This window comes from Coturnix japonica, chromosome 4 (genome assembly GCF_054131305.1).
Source record: "Coturnix japonica strain WE chromosome 4, WE-NBRP24, whole genome shotgun sequence".
NCBI lineage: Eukaryota > Metazoa > Chordata > Aves > Galliformes > Phasianidae > Coturnix > Coturnix japonica.
In genome coordinates, this window is record NC_140666.1 from 84,162,823 (window position 1) to 84,177,487 (window position 14,665).

Here is a 14,665-nt window from a genome sequence, read left to right on the forward strand (position 1 = left end):
ACAGGACCACCGCATTCAGAAGGGATCTCACTGTCTCTCTCCATATTCCCTTGCAGCCAAGCCCTTTGTCTGTGAATCTGACAAATTCTCAGGAAAAATTAAATTCCACCGATGCATTTTTCACTTTGAATTTTTCTGCTGAACTCTTGTTTGTCTTCTTGCAGATATTTGCTGTGCCTGGATTGATTGCATTGGGCAACTCTCACTAGATGGTCCTTGGAAATGTGAGCAGGATAAGAAGGCACCCTGAGCTTCATAGAATCCAATTGTGTAATGCCTTATCTAAGTTTTTGATTATGCAGATTTACTTCAAAACTAAGTGCACTCAGACAATTTCTACGAGTGTTCATGCAAAAAGGTCTGTTCTGTAATACATTGGTGCAATCTGTTCAAATTTCTGAGTCTTGTTCTCAGTCTGTAACAGGCGATTTCCCCTATAAGTCACTTTCAATTTGCAACCGTGTCAACCAGAAACCAGGGCACCCGATACACACACATGAGAATAAAAAGCATCCTTACCAACTAAGGATTGGTCACAATTTCAGTTTTCCTCCTACTGATTAATTTCCATACTTCTTAAAAGACAAACTTCTGTTCACTCCTTATGGTTTGTGTTTGCTTGTGTTTGATATTATTTAAATGCACGTGAAATATCAAGCAGGCTTGGTTTCTTTCTGGTGCTGGGCTTCCTTCTCAAGCTATATTCTCACTCTGTCTAAATCTCACTTTAAATAAGTATGCACAGTACAACTATTTATTTTCTTTTTATAATTTTCATCAGTTCTGCTAGCAGATAGCACATTGTTGTGAGGATAAAAGGCTTCGGTAAAACTGTAGTGAACACTTTTCCCTCAGTAGAACATTAGGTTTTTTGGTAGAGCACTTTTGTACTATGGTTCCTACTTTCCACAGAAATCTCTATTTTATTGAATTTAGTTGAAAAGTAAACCCTATAGCTAGAGGTGGAACAGGGCATAAACCTGATAGTTAAATTCTACTGAAAATACCAGGATTATTCTTAGTAAGTGTATAATAAGGAAACTCTCTTTTATGACTCTTTCACCTTGCACACAATATACCAGCTGAAAACCAATTAATGGTTAGTGATAATTATCTGAGACTGAAATTTCTGTCTATATTCATTTTTAATGATGGTTTTGAAATATTAAAAGCAAGGAAATGGACAGATCAAATGACAGATTCATAATCTAGCTGTGATGTCACAGTCAGGATTAATGCAATGTAGACGAATATATGCTTTTAATGAATTGGGGCAGAGACAATATGTTAATGAAACACCAGTTTTAGACATCTGACCATAATGAAGTTTCTTCTTCCTGCTAAAGTTTGGATCAAAGTTAAACCACAGGTGTTCTTCACGCAGCTTATACTAAGAGGAGAATCTCTTGGCATGCTGCTGCCATGCACTTGTTTGGATCAGTGAGGTTTTCTAGCAGACCGCTGACCTCAGCACACACTCTGGTAGCTCTGGAGATGGTGGTTTTGTATGCTTAGAGCTCTTCTAGAAGGCCTGCAGTGACACTGAAGGGTGTGAAAAAATAAAACTTCACTCGGCATAAATGCACATTAGTACAAATGCTGCCACATTGTACTGCCAGAGTCACAGCGAGTCAACATATGCGCAAACATGTTGAGCTGAAAGACTGTTATTTCATCTTGGGCTCATACTTTTATGCCTGGCTTTTGAAATCACATTCATTATGTACAAGCTTGGGCATACATAGATTTTGCATCACTTTGCAGTCTCTGTAGTCCTTTGTCCTTCTGTGGCCACAGTCGCAGTTACCCACATGGACTCTGTAGAAGATGGCAGTCTAGACCTGGTCACCAGTGTCTGGAATAAATGACCTTTGGTAATACAGATAGTGGTTGGATCAATAGGTGCTGCTATGATCGTGTTTATACTTACAGCAATAGCCTCAAAACCTTTTGTTTAATCAATGAGGTATTTTAAGATCTCTGGCCACTCTGGGAGTTCTGTAGATCCGTTGGATTTGCTGGAACATTACTCCAGATTCTGAACTGCTCTGAGCACCTTGCTGCCAGGTATGCTGTTTTAGGCAAGTGCCTCTTCCTACAAGGAGAGGCTGTTCAGCCTGGACATAAGGTGAAATATGAACAGAGTAACTAGAGCATTACTACTATTACAGACATTTTTCCAATTTCTCTCTGATGTTTATTTGTTCCAAAGATGCCGTGCATTCTGCTGACAAGACACACTGCTGCAAACCAGAATAGAGGACACATGTCCCTGGGCTTTATCTAACATCTAACCTTGCTTTGATGCTATCTCAGAAGGGAAAGGTCAGGGAAAATTGCTATCTTTTCCCAACAAATTGAGCAGATGATAAGCAAAGTGCTGCAATACTAGTTGGCAAAGAAAACTGCCTCTTTAAAGTCAGCTTGCTGCAGCAGGATGGATAGGCCTCTGACTCTGGTGGTTCTGGAGGAGCCAAACTTGTGATGTCTGGAGTGAGCAGATCATGGTTCATAGGCAGCTATGTGAGGCTAATGACCATTTTTGCATCCAGGTTATAAGCAATTGTAGAACTCGAGCCTTGAGGGCCAGTCTGGGAATGACGGAGTAAAGAACTGAGAATCACGGTTTAGAAGGCATGGTGGAATTGTGTTGATGGTTGGGCTTGATCCTAACGATCTTTTCCAACTTTTATGATTCTATAAGTGCTGAAGACTCCAAACTCATAAATCAGAGAGGTGCAAATGTGAAGATGGATGGAAAGGGTCTAGATCTTCTCCCTCAGGGACCTTTCTGTTCTTTATGCCACACAGGAGACATGGGGTTTGCTGTTCTGCACCCCAGCACTATTTGTCTCTTGTCACTTCCCACCACATCCCCCTCTCCCGTCCCATCTTTGCATGACCTGACACTGATGACATTGCCACATCGTATGATGCAGGGGCAAACTCACATCATGTGGATGGCATGCTGTGGGCAAGCCTCACTTTTCCAGATAAGACCTGACACGCTTTCCAAATTGGTAAGTACACAGAGTGCGCCAGGCAATGACAGAAGATGTATTAACAGTGTGATGAAAAATGTTAAGTAATTACTAGGAAGTTAAACAAGCTAGTGCTCCAGGAAAAGTCAGGGGATGTGTGTGATCGGTAGTATATGTTTGTATACAAATGTGTGTATATACATTAGCATGCATGTGTATGGAAGATGAAGATGGTCTTAGAGAAAAATCTGAAAACTTTCTGCCATTCCTCTGGTATGATATTTCCTCAGTTCATGTGTGATTGATGAGCAGGGGTTGTTCCACATCTATTTCCTACTGCAGACAGAGCTATTACTTAGGTAATCAATATTTAATCTCTATTAAGGGGAGTAATTTTTAAGCCTACTTTAAAAAGTGCATCTGCAGCACTGGATATAAATCATGGCTGTGTGGACCTGTGCTGGGCTGAGGATCTTTTCTTGTGTCTCATGGGAGGAACAGATCTTTTCATGGGGGAAAGAAAAGGAAGGGAAGAAACTCGAGTTTGGATAGCTTGGACTATTTCAGGCAATGGAGTGGGTCCAACATAGCACAAGCTTGATTCACACCCTTAATTTTGCAAGGGTGGAAGAGAACATGGACAAAGGGTATCAGCATCTGTCCTGTGGTGAGTCAGCATCCCCAGCACAAAGCACTCTGTGGGATGAGGAAGGGGTCCATCTGCTCCTGTACATCATTGGTTGCCAGTGGTCAGACTGTCCGAGCTGCATCAACTCCAACAGGAACTAAACAAATCAAGAAAAGAGCACAGGTGAAATACATACCAGAAATATACCTGACACACCAATTTTTCTACCTATTACAATGGTACAATCTTGTGACCGCTCTCCTCAGCTGCTGACCGCTTTCATAGAAATACACTTGGTACACTTTTAACACTGTGGAGACGCTTTGTTTGGATGTGGCTTGGCCAAAGAGCTTGAGAAAATATTTAGGTATGAGGCATAAAAAGAGGGAGGAGGGGCTGAGATTTATCTGAGATTTATCAGAAATAAACCCTGAGCCAACAGAGCTTCATTATTTGCAGTCGTGGTTCAAGGCCAGCAGAATGCACTATATGCACAAAGGGCACGTTGGCCCAAGGCTGCTGAAAGTTAATATTGTGCAACATTTCTGCAGATGTGCAATAACAAGCTATTCCCAAAAACGATGCTCAGTTCAGCAGAGATTGAAATCAGCAGAAAGAATGAGCACAGGACAGCATCAGAAGGCAGAATATAGCCCACACATGGAAAATAAAAAAAAAAATTAAAAAAAAATGCATATATTCCCTTTATTCCCTTGGTTTCATTTGCCCCAGGGCTCTGTTTTCTGACTGTTCATACTAAACACGTGGTGGCTTCTTCTGGACTCCTACTTGGAGAGGCTTTCATCATTTTCCAGCACTAAGATACATACATACATATATATATATATATATGTATATGTACCAGGGTGTGCCTGAGGGAGTAATTTATTCCAAGATTTGCTCTCAAAAGTCATGTAGATGTGCTAGGCTCTGCCTTTGGTTGATAAATGGCCAATGTGCAGGTTTTTCTTCTCCAAAGGCATCACCTTCTGTGCTGGCTGCATCTCATCCTTGGCACGGATCAAACATAAGGCTGTATGCTTACAAGTTTCAGCTGTCTGAAGGAGACAGTCCAGGATATTAATGAAAATACTTCTGCCATGGAAGGTCAGTGCCTTGTAACATATCTCTGGTTGTCTTCTATCCAACAGCTGGCCATTCCAGGACCTACAGGGGAAAATGCAAGAAAGGTACAGCAAGTGTTCATGAAATAAATTATGCATAGGAAAAGCTTCACATTTATTTGCTAGTGGGAGTTTCTTCCTTGGGTTTGTAGTTTGCACTCCCTCTGAAAAGAAGTATTTTGGTTCATAACTGCTGCCTTCTATGATTCTATGATGTGAGCATGGTGGGGATGGGTTGATGATTGGACTTGATGATCCTAGTAATCTCTTCCAACCTTAATAATTCTATGATTCTATGCTGTGGATGCTCCCAATAAGTTATGAGTAAGTCTTTTTGGAGTCTGCCTGACATCAGACAGTTTGGCCTGTTTCTCATGCTGGGGAGGTGTGAGAACAAAACACTCCTAGCACATGTTAACCACCTTTTTATTGTTCTCCCAGAAAGCATGCAGACACAGAGATAGGTCTGGTGAACAAACTTGATGAAAAAAGATATTTGAATAAAGTTATGAGGATAGAAAACATTTGCAAATGTCATGGATAATAGCTGGAAACTGAAATATCCGCAAGTTCTTTAGATTTTTCAATGTCAAAGATTCCTTCTGTGTACGGCGTAATGAAGGCTGACTCATATTTCACAAGAGATTGTTTGTCCCCACGTTCTCCAAATGGTTTGTTTTACATCCAGAGCTCTGGGTTGGGATGCTTTATTTATGGTCACAGTATTAAGATAGGTCTTGGCAACAGCTCCTCCTACAAATGATAAATATTTGTAAAATGGTTTGAACTGTATACACAGAGATGCTAGATTAATAGAAGCAAGACAGCAAAAGCTGAGCTTTTCCAGTGGTGTCTGTGTGGTAGTTTTGTGCTGCAGCTCTCCAAAATTTTGCCTTACTCCAGAATTTACCGTTTCAGGCTTCTGCTCCAGACACTGCAGTACATTACCTTTTCAATGGTTTCATTTTAATTAGCCATTTTCCCTAAGAAGATTCCAAATAGTAAAGCTGTGGGCTAGGGATATCAGTTTCCATGTTTTGTAGCATTATACAACTCTGCCTGTTTTTGCAGGGTTTTACTACGTTTTTATTTATTTATTATGTTTATATTTTTATTTATTATGTTTTCCAACATTCCTTAATTCCATCTAAATTATTCCCCCCCCCCCCCCTTTCTTTTTCTCAGCCTAAACTCTTAAGTAACTCTCTCTAAAATCTCTATAATGCCCAATATGTTTTGTTCGTGTTTGAGGGTTTACCTTATTTCAGAAAAAAAAAAGCAATTTCAATGAAGCTGAAATGTATGGTTTTGGTTTAAGGGCTACCTCTCTCTGACATAAAACTACTAAGCCTTTATTGAAATATATACGGTTCTACCATAAACGCCCTCTTTATAGAACGCACCTGGTGAATATAATGAAAAACATATTTGTTTCTCATAAGAAACCAAGTAACTGTTCTGTAATAATATGTAATCTATTTGATATTTAAAAGGTCATAATTTTACACAAAGAAAAGAAAAATGCGGGCACAGTAAAAAGTAACATAAAAAAAAGTTTAGCTGCACATCTCACACATCTGTTTTTCTGTTACACGGACAGGAGCAGCTGACTTACATACAACATGCTCGCAGAACACAGACGGAGATGGAAAGAACGTCTTTTTCCTTCATTGGCCCTCAGATTTAGCATTTCCCAGTCAATAAGTGTTTAACCTCTCAGCCCCTTGGGAGATAATAACACAATTCCCGTTTTTTCAGGCAAGGAGAACTGAGTTGTGGGATGGATAAACACGTTGCCAATTGCCACACAGGAAGCCCTCAAGAGAACTGGAGGAAGCTCAGATTTGCTGAATGTGATATCGAATTCAAAGAATTCAAAGAATTCATCTGAATGGCTGAACTAACACAGTGTCTTAGGATCTCCAGCAGATCACACACTACCTGAGCTCTCAGGAGCACGAACTACTCTGTCAGGAAATATAAACCTCTTTTTATGTGTGAAGTGAAACCTGTGAGGTGTAACATCTCCTGCAGCTCTGGGGGAACTCCTGGCTGTGGATACGGTCCTCTGCTTTCCTGGAGCAGGTCTAGAGCATCACCCTCCCTTCAGCTGAGTGATACAAGGGATCACCACCACCTCTGAGATTTCCCTGACCCAATTTGTAAAGCTGACTCTGAAAGTAAACATGCACCACAGCTGTACTGCTGCCTTTTTGTCACCTCATGCTATAAGCAGCAGCAAAGCACGGGGTTCAGAATACTGTGTATTCAGAATATCCAACATAGAGGTGAATCAAAGCAGTCATGGTGGGTTTTTTGATTATGTTTTTGGTTGTTTTTTGGAAGTCTTAATTCTTGCATTCACATGATCATGGGACCGTATTTGATTTAATTGGTGAGAGACCCTGAAATCTTATATAGAGAGAAGTGTATATATGTAAAAGTGTATTTTATATATGCATAAAAATGTATTTATGTTTATATAAAAATGTACATATGATATGTCTATACGTGTGTCCTACCACACCAAGAAAGAACAAGATTTTCTAGTGAGTCCTTTCAAGGGCTTTCAAGAGCTCTTTTAGTGTTGAACAGTTTTGGAAGAAAGTTGGGACTCTCTAGCGCAGTTGGAAGGTGCAGTTGGAAGGGTCTGAACAGCCACAAACACTGCTTTCTTGTCCTGCAAAATCTTTCTTCAGAGGCAGTGACATAACTTGAACAGAGAGGGTTGAAGTTTTTTCCATACTTGAAATGCTAGTAAAGGAAAATTCTTCATATCTTGAAAAAACATCTTAATATCTTGAATTAAAAAAAAAACACGTGGGATGAATCTTCTAAGGATGGAAGGATTTGAATGTAATTTTCTCCTATTCCGAAAGACTTCCCTACTCTGTAAGCACTGAGGGAAGCAGTAGGTGCTGCTGCATTCTTGGTGGAGACAGATGACCTTAATGTTTGCATCACCTTTGTGATTGTAAATTGCCTTATCAGCATCTAAATTAGCTTAATAAACCTTGACTCTTGAATATTAAAGTCCTAATTTACACTAGATCTTGCATTTGAAGAGGAAACTAAATCTTCAGTGGAAGGAATGGAGAAAGAAAGGAAGGAAAGAAGGAAGAATCTTTCTATTCTGTTTTTAGCATTACCAGGACTGTGCATGCTGGCCATAACAGACACTGCCTTCTTTGGACTACTGATGAAAGAAGATTTCGATGCTTGAATGGAGAGATTTCTTCACTGCAGTTTTGCTCTTGTTTTTGAACAATCTTGATGCCTGCTTTCTCTTTTTGAAACTTTTCAGTTCCTTTTCCTTTGCAAATGTTCCACATTTCCAAAATCAGATTATTGAGAAAAATCTTCCCTTTGGATGAAAATCCTTGTGTATAGCACAAGAAAATATGACAGAACAGTCTGCAATAGCATTTGAAGCAAGCTTGTCAGATCTGTACTCCAGGCTTCAATACTTCAATACTCTACATTGTTGCTGTTTAAACCACTCAACAGCTTTGTGCCTCATTGCGTATTACAGTGATGTCATACATAGCATCTTATTTTTCCCTTTCCTTCTCTTATTTTCTTTTTCTGAACTTTGTGCTTTGCATCACACCAAACAGTTTCCACTTGCAGGAAATGCGGTCTGTCAAGTGGTATTGTTTACTTAGACAAAGCCCTGGATGTTAGGTGTTACAGGCTACGGCAAGCCTCACATCCTCCTGTTTCTTCTTTAACAAGCACACTTGGAGAAATACAGAGGTAAGAATGAAAATCCCACCATAATTATTACAGCTTATACTCACCTGAGGAATATTCACAGCTCTGATGGCAATGGCACTGGGCTTCTGATGGCAGTTCTGTAATTCTAACATTCACCAAAAAAATCCTGTTTTCCTTCATTTGAGATTCTTCATTTACTTAAAGAAAATAAACAACCACCACCCCAGAGCCGAGCTCCAAGCAAAAGGTCCTCAGAAGCCTTAAGTTCTTGGGGAACAGACTAATGGGGGACATTGAGGTCCCTCTAGGCTGCCCAAGGGTCTTTTTACACAAGTCCTGGACTGCTAAGCCTCTTGTCTCCAAATGCTGTTTCTTTTCCTTTCTTCTCACCAGCCAAATTATACCCTTCTCCTCAATATCTCCCCGTCCTTTGTTTTTCCTTTCAATTAATCCCTTCCTGCTTTTCCCTGGCCCTTTCTGTGCTACACATACACACACTTTTCTATCCAGGGAAGTTAATTTAGATTAAGGGAAAAGGTGATTTTGAAAATGAATAGTTTTCCCTGAAAAACTCCATGTGGAGATGCCCTAATTCTGGAATAAAAGGGTTTTTCCAATGAACACAATCTTTTGTATGTAGCAAATTAAACCAATTCAGTTTGAAATTATTCTGCCAGGACTGAGAGCTCATCTGATTATGCCCAGACTTAATTGGGAACATCTCATGCCAAACTCACCATACAGACAAGATCCTGTTCCCCTCCCAAACGTGCATGAGTCCCCTCCCAAACCATTCAAAGAAAGCAGTACATCTGCAGCCCAACCAACCATGATGAAATTGGGGAGCTAACATAATATTTGCAAGCCAAACTCTGCTCAGTGCTCTGCAGTGCTCCTTTGTCTGTTCAGACTGCCAACTCCAGGGTGAGAAAACTTTCCCCTCTTGGTTTTTTAAGTGGTGCCTGGCACAGAAAGAACCCAGCCTTCATTGTATGATCATAGCACAGGGAACAAAGGAAGCAGCAGAAAGAGTTGTGTTTTCACATGTGCCTCTCAGTCCCAAGCAAACTTTGGTCCTTTTGACATCTGCAGGACAGCAGCTTTCCCCCCACCCAAGAAATTTCTTCTCCGGAGAAAGTTTTTGGAGCAGAAGCTATAACATAACACGTAGGTGAACCTTGCCCCAGTTAGCTAGGGAGCCACAGGATCAACCACCTCAGTCAGGTACTTCAGGCTGAGTTTTTCAATATATCCATGGACACTGGGGAGGAAAAGAGGAAAATCCATGAAGCAGAGTGAGAACAGTGAAAAGGCCACAAGCATCACTCAGCAAGGAAGTAGTGGGGACTGTGTCCAGGGGTGTCTGAACAGCTGTGGAAGATGAGGCCAATATCAGTTTCTAATGCAACAGTGTGAGAACAATTTGTTGTCTTTTTCAATAATATCGTATCATAATACCTGGTGTTAAGATTTTTAACTGGGAGCATTTTGTTCCAAGAATAACATCAGAAATGTTTGTTTTGCCTACTCACAGATGATATTTGCTACTTGCTGTGTAGGAAACACTCCACACAAATAGCACCACATTCTCCTAGCCCTATAAATCTATTTTCTGAACTTTCTGCATGGCACGGATTACAGTGTGCTTCATGACTACCCTCCAGAGTTCACTAGAAGAGAACTAAGCCTGAAAAGCTGGATGAAAAGTTGGCCAGCCCTCTCTTTACCATTGGGAAATCCACTGAAGTTCTAGATTTAACGAGGGAGGCAGGAAGTGACCTGTAGTATCAACAACCATTGACATTAATTGTAGCTGAAAAAAGACACCAGCAGTTGAATACCCGCACAACCTCATTTCCTCTCCCCCAGCTGCTGCAGGCTCCAGCTCAGCTGAATAGGAGTTCAGGGCTGCGATTAGATGTTTTGGTCACATATATGCTTGTAAACTAAACAAAAGCACAGCACAGTGTGCAATTATGTTCTAGCTTGCTTGATTTTTTTCTTGGCCCAGGGACAGGACATCAGAATGGTATTCAGTTTCTTGGGGTTTCTCAGGGGTGGTTTCTCTTCAGAAGCCTGAATTATTCTGTCTGGTGGCCCCAGTGGTCCCATCCCAGCAACACGTCCCTTTTCTCTCCCTTGAATTCACTATCCTACCTTCTGAATGAGCACAAACTCACAGCCCATTCAGCCAGTGCCAACCATTGGCTCATGGGCAGCTTCCTATGTTGTGGCACCAGACATGATTATGATCTCAGCATCCCATTTTATTGTGAGTGTTAAATGACCAGTTCAGTTCAGCTATCACCAATACAATATTGCTAAGGCACAACACAATAAGACTAAGTTAACTAGAAATGGAGCTCATCTATTTACAAATCGACCATCCTCTTATTTAAGGACACTTTATGTAAGAATATGATGAACCTGGAAGAAGCAGAAATCTTGAGCAACTGTGTTTGTGCTAAGGGAGCTGTGAGATTTCCTCCCCACTATCCCATGAAGTCCACCAGTCTTTCCTCATCCAATAGACAGTGGGATCTCTTGCATTTAGTCCAAAAGAAGCCTACAAATGTCTGATGCTGGCTTTTCCCTTAGTCTAGGCTCTCATAAAATTTCCACAGATGTTTGCCTTGGGGTTGAAGCCTCTTCTCAAGGCGCTCATTACAAGCAGCTCTCACACAGTGCAGGCTGCTATGCTGAAGCGACAGAAGGTTATTTTAATTATTTGGAGGGTGATTTTCTCATGAATTAAAATAGGAGAGTGAACTTGTTTATGTTATGTGGTGAAGATGGATAAAACCATCTATGCAATTTTTTTTTTCCTACCAAATGGGCACTTTGGAAAATACCTCAAAAATTAACAGCTGATCTCGAAGGACCAATCTTCAGCTGGTATCAATTGGTATCTCCTCAGTGTGTGCTGGCTCAGGATCTGGCCCAAAGAGGGATGGTCATCATGAAGGCAGAAACCCAGAAAAGGATACACAGCTGCCGCTGGAACCTTCTGAGCTGCCCAGAAGGTTTGCATGTCCCAATCAGGGGTATTCTTATTTCTAAAAATATTAAGCAATACAAAATTAAAATTGTAATGCTTCTTGCTTTGGGTGGCAGCATCTGCTTCATCTCCCCAGAACAGCTTGGTGGCTTCTGGATCTGCCTCCCCTTTTGCTGACCATCCCTGTCAACAGCACGTTTTATTCTGCTGGGAAAGAGAAAGAAATGGGAGAAGCTGGTCTGGGGGTGGGAGAGGTCACTCATTTAATTCTTGTTCCTAATCCACCTCTTGCTGCACACTTCCTGAGCATCTGTAAAAGCAGATCTAGCCAAGGAATAAGGCCCTTCTAACATTATCCTTTAGCAGATGATGTCTCAGTTTCCCCTTTGTGAACTGAGTCAGAGCTATCAAACCCCCCATGCCTGAAGTGAAGAAAGCAAAAACAGAAGCATCCCAGTTTCCAAAGTATTTCTGCGTGTGCTTTTTCTGTTTATTTCTGTTTGAAAGGCACTAAAAAAAAAAAACCAGCTTTGTTTTCCCCACCATGTAGTTTCACACTTTAAATTTCTTTCTTCTATTTTTTTTTTTTTAATTTTTTTTTTCAATAGTTCTAAATGAACAGCAGTTCTCTCTAAGGATTTAAAAATCTTTTTCATCTTTTTTTCAAGAGCAGGAGTAGGGAGTAATGAGCTGAAAAAAATGTAGCAATTAGAAAAGAAGGAAGAAAAGAAAAAAGCTAAGAAAAAGTCCAACTAACTTAAAAATAGCTTTTAAAAACTTCCTTTTTTTCTTTTTTTTTTTTCTCTTTTAATTGAAACCATAACACATATTTTTCTGCAAAATGTTTCATTTTTGTGAATCACATCTGAAGTATTATTGTAGCCAGAAACATTGTTAGTATCCTTATTTAGTTGCACGTAACATAGGAGTGAGCTGAGACACAGAATCATACAATCATAGAATGGATTGGGTTGGAAGGGGCCTTAAAGATCATCCAGTTCCAACCCCCTACCATGGACAGGGTTGCCAATATGGGAGATCCCTCTGATGGAAGGCAATTTCTGAAATCTGTATCCCACTTCAGCTTCAACCCAAACTTGTTTTAAACTTACCCAAAACCTACAAAGTGTTTGTATTTCACCCATCGCAGCCGCTGATCTTTCACAAAAGAATGATGTCATTCTGTGGCCCTGGCAGGCATCAGAGTGACAAATACCTTTTTATCCCAACTGCTATTGGGACCCAGCTCCCAGAATGTTCAGGTATTTCTCGCTGAGTTTTCTAAAGGACTCTGAACAAGTGGAAGTGTATGCCTTCCCCTCCATGCTGCATTAGCCTTTTCAACTTGATTTAAATTCACATTTGAAACTGTTTCAGTGGGATTTGCCTGCTGGTCATAAGCCCACAAGCTCCTCCAGCACAAAGCAGAACTGCACTTTGTTTTGCTGGGCCAAGACCAGCGATCTCACAAGAGCCCTCACTCAGTGCTCCCTAGAGCCAAGGGGAGCATCTTTGTCTTCATTTACCCCAAAATCATGTTCATTCCATGAATGCACCTGGTAGCTCAGTGGTAAAGAGCTCCCCTCTTCACTACACACTGGGGAAAATGACTCTTCTTTCTTTTCTTTTTTCCTCAGAACTTGCCACTAACCTGTTCCATCTGACATCCCCTAGTTCCTATGTCAGATAGCAAACATACTATACATTTTTTCCAGCCTAATCATGATCTCTACCACACCCCCTTCAGCAGCATCTTTCGCTGCCTAAAGTATCCGAGTCCATTTATTTGTGCTGCTAGGCTGCTTGAGAGCTGAATTAATCTGTTTAATTATCTGTTTAGTCTATTCTTAACCTACTGTTAGGGTTTGGCAGCCAGGTACTACGCCAGCGTCTGAGCCGTGCAGAGCTGCTATATAGGACCCACCAAGACAGAGATCCTGGACAGAGGCACTGATTTGTCCCATGGTATTTTGGACACCAAAGCCCATCCTGAACTGTCCCACTCATTGAATTGACAGTCACAATAAAATAGCTTTCCTCACAAGGAGCATACCCAAGCAAGGTATATATTCCTTTGTCCTTTAGTCATTTCTGTCCCAGCTTGGTACAACATCCCAAGGTCTGAAAGATGACTACAGTGGTGTGGTGGCTCCTTGCTGGCAGAGTGGGCACATGAGGTATACCAGCAAGACAAGCTCGCAGGGCACAGCTTCATTATACACCGCTGCTTGGTTTTTCTTCCCTAACTAATTAATTCAGCTTTGATCATTAACGATCACATTAAGTGCTTTGCACTAACAAACATCACAGGGAAGTCTCACAGGGGCAGAGGGCTCAGGATCCGACAGAAGCTTGGCAGGATGAAGCCTCTAAGTGGCTGCATTTCAGCTACCATCCAGTTTATTCAGCCTGCAAAACGTATTCCAGAAACACACGCCTGCAGATGTCTCATGCACGCATCGCCTTACTGATCACCATAAAAAAACTGCCTATGCTTTCATTTCATCCATACCAGATGGTGGCTATGACACTGGGGTCTGTCTTATTTCCATGCCATCCACAAAGACCTTGACAGAGGGAAGAAGAAAGGTACTCCCACCTTGGGCAGCTCTGCCAAAGGCGCCCTGAAGACCCCACACCCTGCTCCCTCTAATTGCACTGTCGTTGTCTTGCAACACGAACTGTTCCAGCTATCTGTTTCCTTTCAAAGTATATTTGTTTTATATCTGACGTGTTTATATATGTTAACTGTTTGCTATAGATATCTGTCAGCTTCAACGGGTAAAACCGAAAAGAAAAAGAAAAGGGGGGGTGAGGAGGGAAGAAAAAGAGACTGGCTCTATGCCAGAGGTATGTTTCTTAAAAGCACTTAGCTTTTTGTCACATGATTTTGCATAAAAAGAGGAAGGAGAGGAGGGAGGGTGGACTGACACAGAGTATTGTGTGTTTTGAGTACTGCAAAAAAAAATTTCATAAAAAAAAATAAATGTACCAGGCTTTTCAGCTATCAGCCTAAAAGAGCCATAAAAAGTTATTTTATAGTCCTAGGAACGATACACAAACATGGGTATACTGTTTGTCATAAAAGCTGCCCTAAAGAGGGGATCGCGCATTATGATTTTCAAAATATGACATTTATGAGCTGCCTTTGATTGTTACCAGAATGTTTTTTTAATGAAATAGAAAATGTGTGTGTGTGTGCATGTGCGTGTGTGTG

At 41.0% G+C, this 14,665-nt stretch overlaps 1 long non-coding RNA gene across 2 annotated transcripts; it reads left to right on the top strand.

The window, feature by feature from the left end:
- Positions 1 to 4,474: 4,474 nt before the first annotated feature.
- On the top strand, positions 4,475 to 7,766 carry LOC116653414 (uncharacterized). Of its 2 annotated transcripts, none has more exons than XR_014945545.1 (2): positions 4,475 to 4,799; positions 6,492 to 7,766. It is a non-coding gene; the product is annotated as an uncharacterized LOC116653414 (long non-coding RNA). The 2 variants fall into 2 exon arrangements; XR_004307197.2 differs by having other exon boundaries at positions 4,475 to 4,716.
- The last annotated feature ends 6,899 nt before the right edge of the window (positions 7,767 to 14,665 follow it).